Raw genomic sequence first — 14,673 nt, 5'->3', positions numbered from 1 at the left:
GGTTATTATATTCAAGAGAAGATTGACTAAGCTACATTGCAAAGACATTGAAATCTTTGTCATCCATACCATCACATCATGAAGATGTAGAACCGAGGCACAAGAAACCCTTTCAAAAAAGTGCGCAAAACACAAAAAGGGGGCAGGGTAGAAACACCCTGACCCCCTAGGCCTGCTCTTTTTTTAAAAAATCAGCAAAATCCGTGCAGGGTGCGTGGATCCTGCTAATCAAAAAAAAAATCGAAGCTCTGTCTCCCGCACATCGATGCTAATTAGCCCCAGGGGGGCCAAATCCCAGGAGCATTTGGAAAATAATGTTGGGGGGGCCCCACACTGCCCCTGGGACCCCCACCCCCTGGGGCTTAAAAGTTTAATGGTGGGGGGCCTCTATGCCCCCCTGAGCCCTGGGGACCGCCACCCCCCGGGGCTCAACTTTATTGACATTGCGGGGGGCTCACAGCCCCCGCACAGCCCCGGGGACTGCCACCCTGGGGCTTATTTTTAATAAATAAATACCCTGTGTGGGGAGGCTCAAGCCCCTCCACGTGCCGTGAGGAGTGCCACCTCCCTGGGGCACTAAAAATGCAAATTGGGGGTTTGGGATGGACCCCCCTAGCCCTGGGGACCGCCCCCCCGGGGGCTTTGAAAAAGGTGGGAGGGGGGCCGAGCGGCCCCCCTCCTGGAGCCCTCGATGGCCCTGGGGACCACTACCCCCCAGGGCCAGCTCCTGCAGTGTCCCAGGGTGCCCACCCCCTGGACAGTGTAGTTTGCAATGGCAGGGCGGGAGCCTCGCAGCTCCCACCCTGTCATTGCAAACTGCTTTGCTTCATTGAAGCGAGAGCAGGGAAACCTGCTCTCGCTTCAATAAAGCAAAGCTGATTGCTTTTCCACATGGAGAGCAGCATGTTAGCTGCTCCCCATGTGGAAAAGCAATGCCGGCTCCCGCAGGGCGCAGGGAGCCGGCTGGGACCGTGGGGGATTACAAATGGCCTGGGAGGGGGCCCACGCGGCCCCCTCCCCAAAAGAAAAAATAAATGAAATAGAAAGGCCGGCCCTGGGGGATGGGGTCCCCGGAGCAATAAGTGGCTCGGAAGGGGGCCACGCAGCCCCCCTCCCCAAAAGTTTTTTTTTTTAAAAAGGAAAAGGCCATGACTTTGGGGATGGGGTCCCCGGGGCCGATTAAGGCCTTGGGAGGAGGGCCACGCACTCCCCTTCCACATTTTATAATATAAAAAAAATTAGGGGCAGGCCCTTGGGGATGGGGTCACCAGGGCCACAAAAAATTGGAAAAAAAGGGGGGCTACACAGCCTCCCTTGTTAAAAAAATTAAATAAAAAAGACAGGCATCGCGCCGGAGGCCACGCCCCCTCCTTTCATTACTTTGAGAGGGGGAACAAATTCCCCTTAAATACTGGGGGTCCCTGGGGGCCAACTAGCCCACCAGGAACCTCCCGGATACACCAGGGAGCTGCGTGGTAGAGAGGTGTTCTGAGGCCGTGCCCCTTTTTACACAGCTCTGTGGCGCTTACTGGAGGTAGCTGGTGGGCTAGTTGCACCCCAGGGACCGTCAGTGTTCAAGGGGAGTTAATCCCCCAATGTAAAATGCACCATGGGGCACGTTTGCACAGTGGTGAAGGGAGGGGGCTAGGCCTGAGTTCACGTTTGTGCAAACACACCCTGTGGTGCGGTTTAAGTAGGAGAAATAATTCCTTGTCAATCCTGAGGGTCCCTGGGGGCCAACTAGCCCACCAACTACCTCCAGTAAGCACCACGGAGCTGCGTTGCGGAGTGTTGTAAAAAGGGGCGGGGCCTCTAAACACTTCTCTGCAAAGCAGCCCCCTGGCGCATACTGGAGATACCTAGTGTGCTAGTTGGCCTCCAGGGACCCACAGGATTGAGGAGGAATTAATTCTCTAACTTAAAATGCCCCACAGGGCGTGTTTGCAGACATGTTACCTCAGGCCACGCCCCCTTCCTTCACCACTGTGCAAACACGCCCTGTGGCACGTCTTAAGTTGGGGAATTAATAATCTTTCAATACTGAGGGTCCCTGAGGGCCAAATAGCCCAACAGGTATCTCCAGTATGGCCGGAGAGCTGCGTTGTAGACAGGTGTTCAGAGGCCACGCCCCTTTTTACACCTCTCTGCAACGCAGCTCTGTGGCGTTTATTGGAAGTACCTACTGGGCTAGTTTGACCCTAGGGACCCTTAGGATTGAAGGAGACTTAATCTCTCAACTTAGAACGGCCACAGGGCACGTATACACAGTGGTTAAGGGAAGGAACGGGACCTGAGGTGATGTGTGCAAACACGCCCTGTGGCGCATTTTAAGTTTGGGGAAGAAATTCCCCTTCAATCCAGAGGGACCATGGGGGCCAAGTAGCCCACCAGGTGCTTCCAGGAAGCACCACTGCGCTGAGTTGCAGAGAGGTGGTGCAGGCTGTGCCCCTTTTTACACCTCTCTGCAACGCAGCTCTGTGGCGCTTACTGGAAGTATCTAGTGGCCTAGTCGGACTCTAGGGACCCTCAGGATTGAAGGGGAATTATTTCCCCAACTTAAAATGCGCCACAGGGCGTGTATGCACAGTGGTAAAGGGAGGGGATGGTGTAGGAAAGTGGCTCTATATATACTGGACCGAAGTAAAATCAGTAGAACTACGAATTCCTCAGTGCTGCATCTTTGAGCCCAGTACTGATCCTGAAAAGTAATTCTAACCGTACTTACCAGTAACTTGAATTTCCTTCCATAGGCTAACATTGACTGGTTTCACTTGGAAATTCTTCTAAGTGTGTAGTTTTGGAACTTTAAAATATTCCTCTAAAATGAGCCGAACTACAAATTCTGATTTACTCACCTGTTATTAGGAGAGACCTCAGTCCTGCATCTTTGACACCCCAGTACTGATCCTGAAAGGTAATTCTAACCGTACTTACCAGTAACTTGAATTTCCTTCCATAGGCTAACATTGACTGGTTTAACTTGGAAATTCTTCTAAGTGTGGAGTTTTGGAACTTACAAAAATTCCTCTAAAATCAGCCGAACGGGGCGTGGCCAAGATGGCGGAGTGAGCGGACGTGTATTTCCACTGCTCCTGCCACCGGCCCTGTTTTAGCACCGGTTCCGGCGCCTCCGGGCCCGCAGTGTGGGGCATCGGACTGTCGGAACCGTCCATTCCCCCCGCCGTACTGAAAGTGAGGCCGGCTCCGGAGGTGGCGCGCAACCGAGCGGAGGCCCCCTGTCTCGGCTGTCGCAGGGCAGCTTGGAACGGGCAACTACAGAGTGCGCCAGGTGTGGAGCCGGGGTCTACGGCGACTGCAGAAGCAAGCAGGCAGTCGGCGGCGGCCCGGGGGCCCGGAGGACGGCGGAGAAACGCCGCGAGGCCAATTGACCGGAGGGAGCGCACGGCAGAAAAGAAGGTCGGAAGTGAGACCCAGGGCCAGATGACACGAGCGGTGAATCGGTGAGTCCGGGGACGCTGCAGCTAGGACTGACTGGAGGGGAGAGGGGCTCCCTCGGCGGGCAGACCGGCCCGGTGGTGGTTGTGACGCCCCATTAGCTATGCGCCAGAGCCAGGCCCAACGGGCCCTGTGGGGACTACGGCGGACGGCAGCGAGTTGTGGTGCGAGGCCAGAGTCATTGGAGGCACAGTAAACCATTCCCCGATTGGAGTCGGCTCTTCCCGCTCCAGAGGCTAGAAGCGGTTCAGGCACAGCAGTGGGGGTGCTACAGTGGAGAGGGGTTCCCCACGGGCGGCGTTCGAGGTAGTGACCGGATGGCTGGGGGAAGGTGAGGAGTGCCAGGACAGAGCAGGGGCGGCTGGCCGAAGCGGAGCCCGCCTGGACACGAGACGGCGATCGGCCGCGGACACAGGCGAATCAGGAAGGGAGAGCCACGCTAGGTTGAACGGCCAGAACACGCTGGGCCCGTGGGGACCCAGTAGCACCCCACAAGCACGGTGAAGGAAGGATCCTACCGGATTGGCAAACATATAACGGAACGCCGGGTGATACGATTACCGGGGGAGCGGGATGTCTACGAACAGACCTCCCCGGGGCAAAACAGTGAAGGAACTGTTCGCAAAAACGCAGACCCCCCCACAGAAGGATGCAGTAGCGCCGACACCGAAGAGGATGGACCAGACCTCTGACAACCGGGCAGAGCCCATTACGAAGGCTTTTCTGGAGTCCCTCTTTGCGTCCCTGCGGGATGATATCCAGACCTTTAAGACGGAATTCACTAGCGAAATCCGGGAAGTGCGGCGTGAGATGGACGGCATAGGGGAAAGGGTGGTAGACTTGGAAACCAAAAGCGACGATAAGGATACGGAACTCGCGGCCTAACAACAGGAGATCATCCGGCTGCACGACCAGCAGGTGGACCTACAGCTCCACCTGGAAGATTTTGAAAATCGCTCCAGATGCCATAACATTCGCATTCGCAACGTGGCTAGGTCCGAGGCCACCCAAGATGCGTTTCCCTACGCTAGAGAACTTTTCAACCATGTGCTGGGGCGGCCATTAGACTCACCCTTACAGCTGGATAGAGCCCACAGAACCGGACCACCTCGCGCGGCGACGGCGCCCCTCCGGATATATTGGTGTGTGTTCAAGACTACCGTACCAAAGAGGAGAAATTACAGAAGGCACGCCAGAAACATACGATAGCATTTCAAGGCACATCACCACTGCTATTCCAGGACTTGGCGGCACTCACACTGCACAAGCGCCGTCTTTTCAAACCCTGGGTGAAAATTGCAAAAAACACAGTTGATGGACAGAATGTAGAACAATGTCTTACATTCACCCCATCACAAAGATCTGGGCCTAAATCCATCGTTTTTTTGCACTCCACACCACCCTAGGTCAGACCCGTCACATCATATCTGCAACAGAACAATATTCCCTACAGCTGGGGCCACCCCTTCCGCCTCATCTTCAGACTGGAGAATAAACAGTACCAGCTTCGATCGGTCTCGGAGGCCTGCACGCTGTTAGGAATAGAGACACCCGAGGACAGCGTTGAGGCCCCAGGAACTGCGCCAGGGACAGAGGGAAGAAGGCCCCAGTGGAGCCAGCAGCGGAGGCGGAAACGAGTTAAGAAACCTCCGGAGACGGAGATTGCAGCAGGTCAACACGCCGCAGTGGATGCAGTGGCCACAGATAATGGCACCGGTCCCACCGGATGATGGACTCGCTGACACCTATTGACCTGGATATCCGTTCTGGCCACATGGCCGTTGGCGGGAGGGTGCTCCCGAACAGACTAGTAAGACTACCTTACACTGATCTTTTTTCCTTTTCATCCCTGGATGAGAGACAATGACAGTTTGCAGTCGTTGGGGGGGGGAATTTGGGTTGGGGAGGGAAGTTGGTCTATGGTTTGATTGTTGGTGGGGACAGCTCTGGGGCCGGGAGGTAGGAGTTACAGCGCATGGGCAGGTCGGGGGTCATCGGACCCGGCTCTTTCAAGACTACACAAAGGGCAGGGGGTGGGTTGGCAACTCTAGATGACGAAAGATGAGCTAACTATCCTCACATTAAACGGGCGCGGCCTGAATAATCCCGTTAAGCGCAAAGCGATCCTGCTTCAGCTAGAACAGTCTCAGGCGGACATATGCCTCCTACAGGAAACGCACCTTCTGAACAAAGATTGTCACAGGCTGAGGTCTTGTAAATTTCCCCATCAATTTTTTTCCTCATGCCCAGATAAGAAAGCGGGAGTGGCGATCCTAGTGGCACGAAAGTTCAGGGGCAAGGTGTTGGGGAAGCTGGCTGAGATCAAGGGGCGTCTACTGACATACAGGTTCGCAGTAGGCGACAGGACTCTTACGATTGGTTCGATATATGAGCCCAATGACGGTCAGGAACACTTCCTTCACAGAGCGCTACCTGATGTCACCGACACAACTGACCACCACATAGTTTTGGGCGGGGACTTAAATTTGGTTTTCGACAACACTCTGGACAGGTCCTGTCAACGCACTACACAGGTGGGGGCGCTCACAGCAGCAGGCAAAGTTAGAATGCAGGAACTAGGATTAACAGATCTATGGCGTGCGCTGCATCCTGGGGAGAGGGACTATACATACTTTTCAGCTACCCACCAAACATACGCGCGTCTTGACTATCTGTTGGTTTCCACTGCCACCAAAACACTTGCCACCAGCGCTGACATAGGAACTGCTTCACTCTCCGACCACGCTCCAGTGAGGGCCGTCCTTTCCATGCCGGCTACCCAACGATCATGTAGGGTTTGGCGCCTCCGAGATTCACTGCTGCAGAAGAAAGTGGTGGTCACTAAAATCCAAAGCGTGATTACTGATTAACTCACACATAACAGCAACAATGACACCACACTGTCCACGCAATGGTCCGCGCTGAAAGCGGTTCTTAGGGGTGAAATGATATCACTCTCGACTGCAGAAAATGCAGAACGTCAATCTAAGAGAGAGGAACTCACACAGCAGACCAGGGAACTGGAACAGATGCACCGGAGGACGGGGGCGCCGAGAATATGGAGGCAATTAAAAGCGGTCCGCCACCAACTCGCAGCCCTCGATCTAGATAGAGCGGAATACGCAGCACTGCGACTGCGCCACTGGATTCAAGCAAGCCAGGCTGAAGACGGCTGGAATGCCAGAAACCGGTCCTCGGAAGCTTCTTTCCGGTCCAGGGAAGACATGGCTTGGCAGTTCGGGTTGGACTGTTCCCATGAGGCACAGGGTCAGACTGATTTGCATATAGCCATGTCTGAACTGGGGTGGCAGAGTGGGCTAAAGAACGGTGATGGATTAAACCCAGATCTTTTGACTGGGTGTGAGTGTTTGATTAATTCAGATGCTCCGTCCATCACCACACCCTTTTGTAACACCTATTATACGGGCGGAGATAGGTGTGGGCGCCTGTTGACTCACAAACTTCGCGAGGTCACGCAGCGCAGGGAGGTGCAGGAGATAAGGAGGAGCGATGGCGTTACAGTAGACGGAAACCAAGCCATAGCGGAGGCCTTCAGTGCATTTTATGCAGACTTGTACGCAGCCGACCCCCCCCTAACACCCAGAAGCAGAGACAGAGTTCCTGGCAGATGTCCCCCTGCCGGAGTTGACGCAAGACCAGATAGACTGCTTGGAAAGAGACATTCGACCGGAAGAGGTGATTTCTGCCATCTCCGGCTCAAATTAGGCAAGGCCCCGGGACCAGACGGATTGCCGGTAAGCTTTTATAAGACATTCTGTAGCCAAGTGGCCCCGCTACTCGCCCGACTCTTTACCTCCTTCGCAGAGGAGGGAGCGATCCATAGAGACCTACTGGAGGCATCCATCGCGGTGATACCTAAACCAGGTAAAGATCCCGTTGAGTGCGGAGCATATAGACCAATCTCCCTCTTGAATGTCAATCTCAAGCTTTATACAGGGATCCTCGCCTCCCGCTTAGGACCATACATGGGGGGACTGATCGACCCGGATCAATCTGGATTTATTCCTGAGCGACAGACCTCAGACAACACTAAACGGGCTTTTCACCTTCTGGAAAAAGCCGCTCGGACAGAGGGTGAATATATGATGCTGGCCATAGACGCCGAAAAGGCATTTGACAGAGTACACTGGCCTTACCTGGAAAAGGTTTTGCTAAAAGCGGGGATAGGGCCGAAATTCCAAACTGGGGTGTTCAACTGCTACAAATTCCCTACAGCAGCAGTCCGAGTCAATGGATGCACGTCTCCCCGGTTTCAAATCGAGAATGGCACTAGGCAGGGCTGCCCATTGTCCCCCCTATTGTTCACCCTATATATGGAGCCTCTTGCACACCTTCTGCGGTCTGACCCAGAGGTGCACGGTATCAAATTCGGGGGTGACGTCCACACCATAAGCCTGTATGCCGACGATGTGTTGATATCTCTCGATAACCCCCGGAGTTCTCTGCCAGCGTGCATTACGGATCTCGAGAGATTCGGCAGAGTCTCTGGCTTCAAGGTCAATATGTCTAAGTCGGTGGCCCTGACTTATCCCTGGATACCACCACACGTGCCCATTTGCAGGTGCTGTTCCCCATACCGCGGACGACGGACGCGGTCCCATATCTAGGGATTCAACTGGCACCCTCCCTTCAGGCCTCTGTGGACCTCAACTACTCCAACCTGCGGCAGAAAATCAGGCGCGAATCGGTACAATGGAAGTATTATCCGTTGTCTTGGTTAGGTAGAGTGGCAGCTGTTAAGATGACGGTTATCCCCCAAATCTTATACCTCTTCCGCACGATCCCTCTTGTACCACCTCGAGGCTGGATAAAACTGATGCAGTCAGAACTGTCACAGTTCATATGGAATGGGAGAAAACCCCGCCTGAAACGCCGGATAGCCATGCTGGTGCCGGAACAAGGCGGGATCGGGATGCCAGACTTAGCAACGTATTTTCAAGCATCACAGCTCCGTTTCCTAGTCGAATGGGTTAGATGGGAATCTGGGAAACACTGGCCAGGACCAAGCCGTCGCGGGGCGGACTCTGCAGGAAATCCCCTTTATGAGACGGGAACACAGGCCTCTCAATCTCTATGCGTCCCTCATCACGCGGGTGCCCCTGGAGATCTGGGACCAAGTAGGGGTTAGTCATGAATTCACTACCCTCCCTTTCCCCCTTACACCCATCGTCGGGAACCCAGAATTCCACCCGGGGATGGACGAGAAGTCGTTTGCGCGCTGGAAGCCTGCGGGTTGTCGGGCACTCCACCACGTCTATGACCCAGAAGGGGTGATTCCCTTCCAGCAATTTCGGTCGGAATTTGGCCTGCCTGAAAGGGAAAGGCTCCGTTACTTCCAGGTCAGGCACTGGGCGCTCAACACCACAGTACGGTCGGCAGCAGACAGACACCTGACAAAATTCGAATACTGACTGATCTCCCGCACTAACAACAAACAACTGATCTCAGACCTTTACAAGATGCTCATGCAAAAACACAAAAACACCTACAATGCAGGCAGGGTGCGTTGGGAACGGGAACTGGGGAGAAATTTGACACACAAGGAGTGGGAGGGAGTCTACTATAGAGCGCGCTCCTCAGCCTATCATATGGGACTTACAGACATCCTTACGAAAGTCGCGTCCTACTGGTAGTACAACCCCGAACGCCTGTACGAAATGGATAGCAAACAGGATCCTAGGTGTTGGTGCGGTTGTGGTCAGATTGGCACGTTAGTTCATGTGCTCTGGAACTGCCCATTCTACAAGAATACTGGAGCCAGATACTAGGGGAGGTAGATACACACTTCGAAACAGATATCCCCGCTCTCCCGTGTATGTACTCCTAGGGTTGCCTAATGCACTGACTTACCCACTGAGATCGCGGAGAGGCCGACTGATAGCGATTGCACTGGGGTCAGCCGTGCAGAACATAGTGGCGCAGTGGTGATCCAAACACGTCCCCATGTATCAGGGGTGGCTTCACCGCCTTTGGATGGTTCTGGGCATGGAGAAACTGTCATTATCCAAGGCAGGGGAGGAAGCGCGCTATGTGGAGTTGGGGAAGCCATTCCTGTCCCTGTTGGCGTCTGAGTTTAAGGAAGTGACTTGTCCTAAGTATCTCCGGCTGTTGAGGTTAGCAGACACCGAAACAGGCCAAAACACACTGACTCACCAGTGAAGGTTGTGAGGGCACTGGGCTGAGGCAAATGCGGACCATGGACCAAGGGGAGGGGGGGTGGAGTGAGTTGGGGGGGTGAGGGTTTGCGGGGGTAAGGGGGATTGGGGTTTGGGAGAAGTTGATACTGTCTGGGAGGGGTCTTCCCTTCTTTCTCATTTCCATTTTGTTTTGGGTGGGTTACCGAATTCCTGAGGATGGGGTTTTAAAGTGGCTGATAAGCCGTAGAGCACAGGAAGGTGCTAGAAGAGATACTGATGGACATTCAGCACCCGGATTGCAGATAATACGGCTACTGGTCTTTAAACGGAAGGGGGAGCAGTGAAGCCCCGAAGATGCTCTCCAGTCACAATATGTTTATGACGCGGCCGGCCCGGATTGGGTTGTAGGCGGCTTGCTGTGTATAAGACTGCTTCCTCATAACATGATCAGTGGTTAGTGCCTTCCTTATCACTGCTCGGTGGGTCTGTCCCCAGACTGATCTGCTACTCTTACATGGCATTACTGTTTTGCTACCTGTTGTTAAATCAATAAACACATGTAATACTAAAATCAGCCGAACTAAGAATTCCGATTTACTCACCTCTTATCAGGAGAGACCTCAGTGCTGCACTTTGAGCCCAGTACCGATCCTGAAAAGTAATTCTAACCGTACTTACCAGTAACTTGTATTTCCTTCCATAGGAATACATTGTCTGGTTTTCACCAGAAAAGTTTCTAAGTGTTGATTTTCACAAACTGCAAATATTCCTTAAAAATCGCCTGTATGACTTAAACACATTCTGTCATCTGTTTACAGGAGATGCACCAGTGCTGGATCCCGGATCCACCACTGAGTAAAAAAAAGTAACGATAACACTACTTACCTACTACGCGAATTTCCTCCCATAGGATAACATTGGTGATTCTAGGTGAAAAAGTTTGTCAACTTATAAAATACAATATTATTCCTTAAAAATCACTACTGTAACCAAAACCCTTTTACTCAACTGTTTACAGGATCCAGTCCTGTTGTTAGAAAAGTAATCCATAAATTAACTAATTGCATTTAACTAGAAATTCCCATTGAGCTCAATGTTGCATTGTGTTTGAAATTGTGTTGCCCATTGCAACAACTGTAACTAGTGTACTTAAAAGTCTATTGCCTATTTGCAAAGTATTTAAACTAAAGTAATTCAGTCTGAGAAAGTATATTTTGTAATGTAATGCATAATGTATTTTCAAAAATAAAATATCTAAAAATAAGTGGTTTTAAAAAAATGTAGAAAATCAGTATCAAAAAAATAAATATAACAATTAATACATTTAAAAATTGTCATTCACAAACCTTTGAAATTCACTGAAAAAACCATAGGTTTCAGACATGTTATAGTTAGGAATTAGCATGTAAAAATCCTTTGAAATTTACTGAAAAAAACATAGGTTTCAGGGTTGTTATATTTAGGAATTAGCATTTAAAAAACCTTAGAAATCCACTGAAAAAAACATAGGTTTCAGGGTTGTTATAGTTAGCTGGACATTTCACTCATACAAAACCATTGAAATTCCTCCGTTATACTTAGTTGTACTAACTATAACTCGCGTGCCTGCAATCCACTGCTGATGATGTCACATATTACATCATTCATGACAGTGGTTGATGAGTTCTCTATTTCAGTCATGTTTTCCACTAAGTGTGTGTTCCCTGCATCTTTTTAGTTTTTCTCCCCTTCAGTTACATTGGGTGGTTAGGGCTGCTCTGAATAACCCTTCCTTCCACAGATTCTGAGCTTATCCTGCTGACTTTCAAGAATTCTTCCTCCTACCTAGAACACTCTAAGGCATCCTGACATCTCTCCCTCTGGAGATGGACCTTCATATTTGTTTCTTTTTCCTGGTCATCTTTTGGCTAATCACCATTCTGGGGGTACATTATAGCTCTTGTTTGACTGAAAGAGGTAGGAGTGGGGTTATATGTAGAGTCCGTGGTCTGTATTCTAAAGAAATCCTTACAGCTCCCTCCTGTCCCCAGCCATCTTTCCCCTGCACCCTTTGTGGATAAGGCACTGTCAACAACAAAATTGCATTATCCTCTATTCCAGAAACTCTCAGCAGGATCTTGACAGTCAGTTTGAAAGTCTCTGACATCACTCTCCCCAGCATTTGTAGCTAGATAAGTCCACTCATGAGAGGCATATTTTGACACAGCACTCTTATTCTCCTCGATCTTCTCATGCTCCCCTGAGCTTGTTCAGACTCACTCTGATCAGAAGCAGATGATTCAGTTATTGGTGCAGGATCTTTCTCAAATCCAAGTCTCAAGTTTCACCTTTTCTGTCTCACAGGACATGATTCATTTGCAACCTCTTTCTTGCTTGACTGTATATGACCAATCTCAGCACCAGTGTCTTCTGCTGAGTCAGACTCTATACCACTACGAAACTTAACATCTCCCTTAGAGTCTATATCTGGGCCTTGTGTAAGTGGACTCCCCTCAGCTTGACCTGGTGGGTATCCAGCCTCTTCAGGAACCCCCACAGCTTAGCTTGCCCTCTCTGGTGATCTTGCGACCATGGCTGGAATTGCTTCTGGGAGAGGAGCTGTTTCTTCCGAGGGCCCTGAGACTCGTCGGGTGTGTGAGGCGTGTATCCAGTTCAGCAGGCCTCCACACTTCACAGCAGTATTTATAACTAATATCACCTGGTACAGTCCACTCCATCATGAGTCACAACAGTTCTTTCTTACATGCTTTCGGACTAGCACCCAATCACTAGGGCCTAAGTCGTAACAGAGGTCTTTCGATGTTGGTGTAGTTGCAGTTTCAACCTGGGAAGACCTAGAACGTCTCACATCAGTTAATCCTTTGTAGTAATCAAGGAGCAAACCATATGTGATGTTTATTAGTGGTGTGGACAGATCTGCAGGTAAATGCATCACTCTCTCCATGAGGGTTTCATGTGGGGATAGCCCAGTTCTTCTATCAGGAATGCTGAACAAACTTATTAGAACCAAAGGCAATGCATCAGGCCATTTCAAAGATGTCGAAGGGCACACTTTTGCCAGTCTCACCTTTAACATCCCATTGATTTGCTCCACAATGCCTGTAGTATCTGGCCTGTAGCTACAATGCAGTCTTTGATCCATGTTTAAAGCAGTACACAACTGCTTCACAATCTCGCTGTGGGAATGCGTTCCTGTTAGAAATGGGATCTCTGGAAGGCTAAGGCTTGCGCCAAAGCCAGGCAGAGACCACCACTCTAGTCAGGGTGAGGGAGTGATACGCCAAAGATAACCCCTGCTCACCCCCTTGTTAGCTTGGCACAAGCAGTCAGGCTTATCCCAAAGGCCATGTGTAAAGCATTTGCGCACGTACACATCAACAATATCCCAGGCACACTACAAAAGGAACTCCACACAAGATTATATCAAAAATAGCTTTTGTATTCTCATAACACATTAGAATAGTACTCACATAATATACATGATGCCACCTGGCACTAGGTCATATCTACAAGGGATTATTTACACCTGAGGGGACCCACTGGATCACAGTCAGATCCATCACAAAGCGAACTTAGTACAAGTAAAACATATCGTAAACACACAAACAGTAATCACTGGTAACTACTGTACTTAGCATCATCCTGTCACATAAACCACATTATGCACAGTATCACATTAGGCGCCAAACGCATTGTACGCCCATAATCTCAACAGTCTAATATATTAGACTCTAACCTCTTAAACAAAACATCAAACAGGGTGCGTAAATCATACTACATCAATCACATTTCCTAGCACCACATAAATCACATTAGGGCCTAGCGCCCTATTAACCTAACAGTCCCCCTGGCCAACTGGCCATCTCAAAAGGGACTCAAATGCCCTATGTCCCAAAGTCAGGGTGCGCTGCCAAGGCAGCGGAAGTCAAGGGTGCGCACTGAGCAAACCTAAACGTAGCGGCTGCCCACTACTTGCTGGGCAGCTGTGAAAGTATGGGGCACAGAAGTGCATTTCACTCCTAACTGAACAGACATGTCCCCAAAGAAAGAATAGCCTAAACGATGAAGCTGCCCACTACTTGCTGGGCAGCTGTGAATATCAAAATGAGGCCTGGACACTCCCGGTGCCCTTAGAACACATGGGCCCCATTCACAGAACTAACTTAACACAAAATCCTAAACTTACTACTTTTGGTATTCACAGAAGTTAGGATTATGTCTTAAGTTTGTCTTAAGACAGACTTAAGACAGACTTAAGACAAAATCCTAACTTAAGTCGGCCTTCTCCTCATTTCCGGCCCTGCACGGCAGACCCGCCCCCTGTAAGGCTTGTCCTGCCTGACTTCTGGGTCTCATTTTGCAGCGGCCCAGTGATTCTCTTCGGCAAAAGTGCGGGGTAGGCACCCGCAAAGGCAGATAACGCGGGGTGGGCACTCGCATCATTATTATTCAAGCAGCCATGTGGGGTGGGCACCCACAATTTAGATATAAAAATAAGCGGGGTAGGCTCCCGCTAGGCATGAAAAGAATGCGGGTGGGCACCCGCTTTCAGAAGAATCAACAGGGAATCCCTCATGCCGGGATTCCCTCTCCAAGGGGGCTGCAGCAACAGCACTGCGCAGCCCACACACTCTTCTGGGGTGAAATTAACAGAAAGCGCACATGAGGTGCTAGAGGCAAAGGTCCTACCTGAAAAAAAAGAGTAAGTCCATAGAGAGGAAGGGGCATGGCTGGACCCAGGGAGGCCAGCACACAGGGCCCTCCAGCAGGGAGGCTGTCCCCATGGCGGTTCCTCCTGGGCCCCAGCAGCAGCAAGCCCCCTCCGTCAGGAACAAGAAGTGAACATCTTCCTGAGGTCACAGCCCCTATATTTATATTACATTTCCCTTTGCGTCACAGCACAGGGCTTGGGGATACCAGTCAGGACTGGTTATGGGGGGATTTGGAGCACTTTGTTTTGCCCAGCTTCTCTCCCCTTTGTCAGGTGGGGGCTCAGAGATCAGACACACCACAGGGGGCGGAGCCAGCATTTTGGAGGGAAGGCACAGCCCTATTCAGG

Source organism: Lissotriton helveticus, chromosome 9, assembly GCF_964261635.1.
Source record: "Lissotriton helveticus chromosome 9, aLisHel1.1, whole genome shotgun sequence".
NCBI lineage: Eukaryota > Metazoa > Chordata > Amphibia > Caudata > Salamandridae > Lissotriton > Lissotriton helveticus.
Note: the sequence above shows the minus strand (reverse complement) of the source record.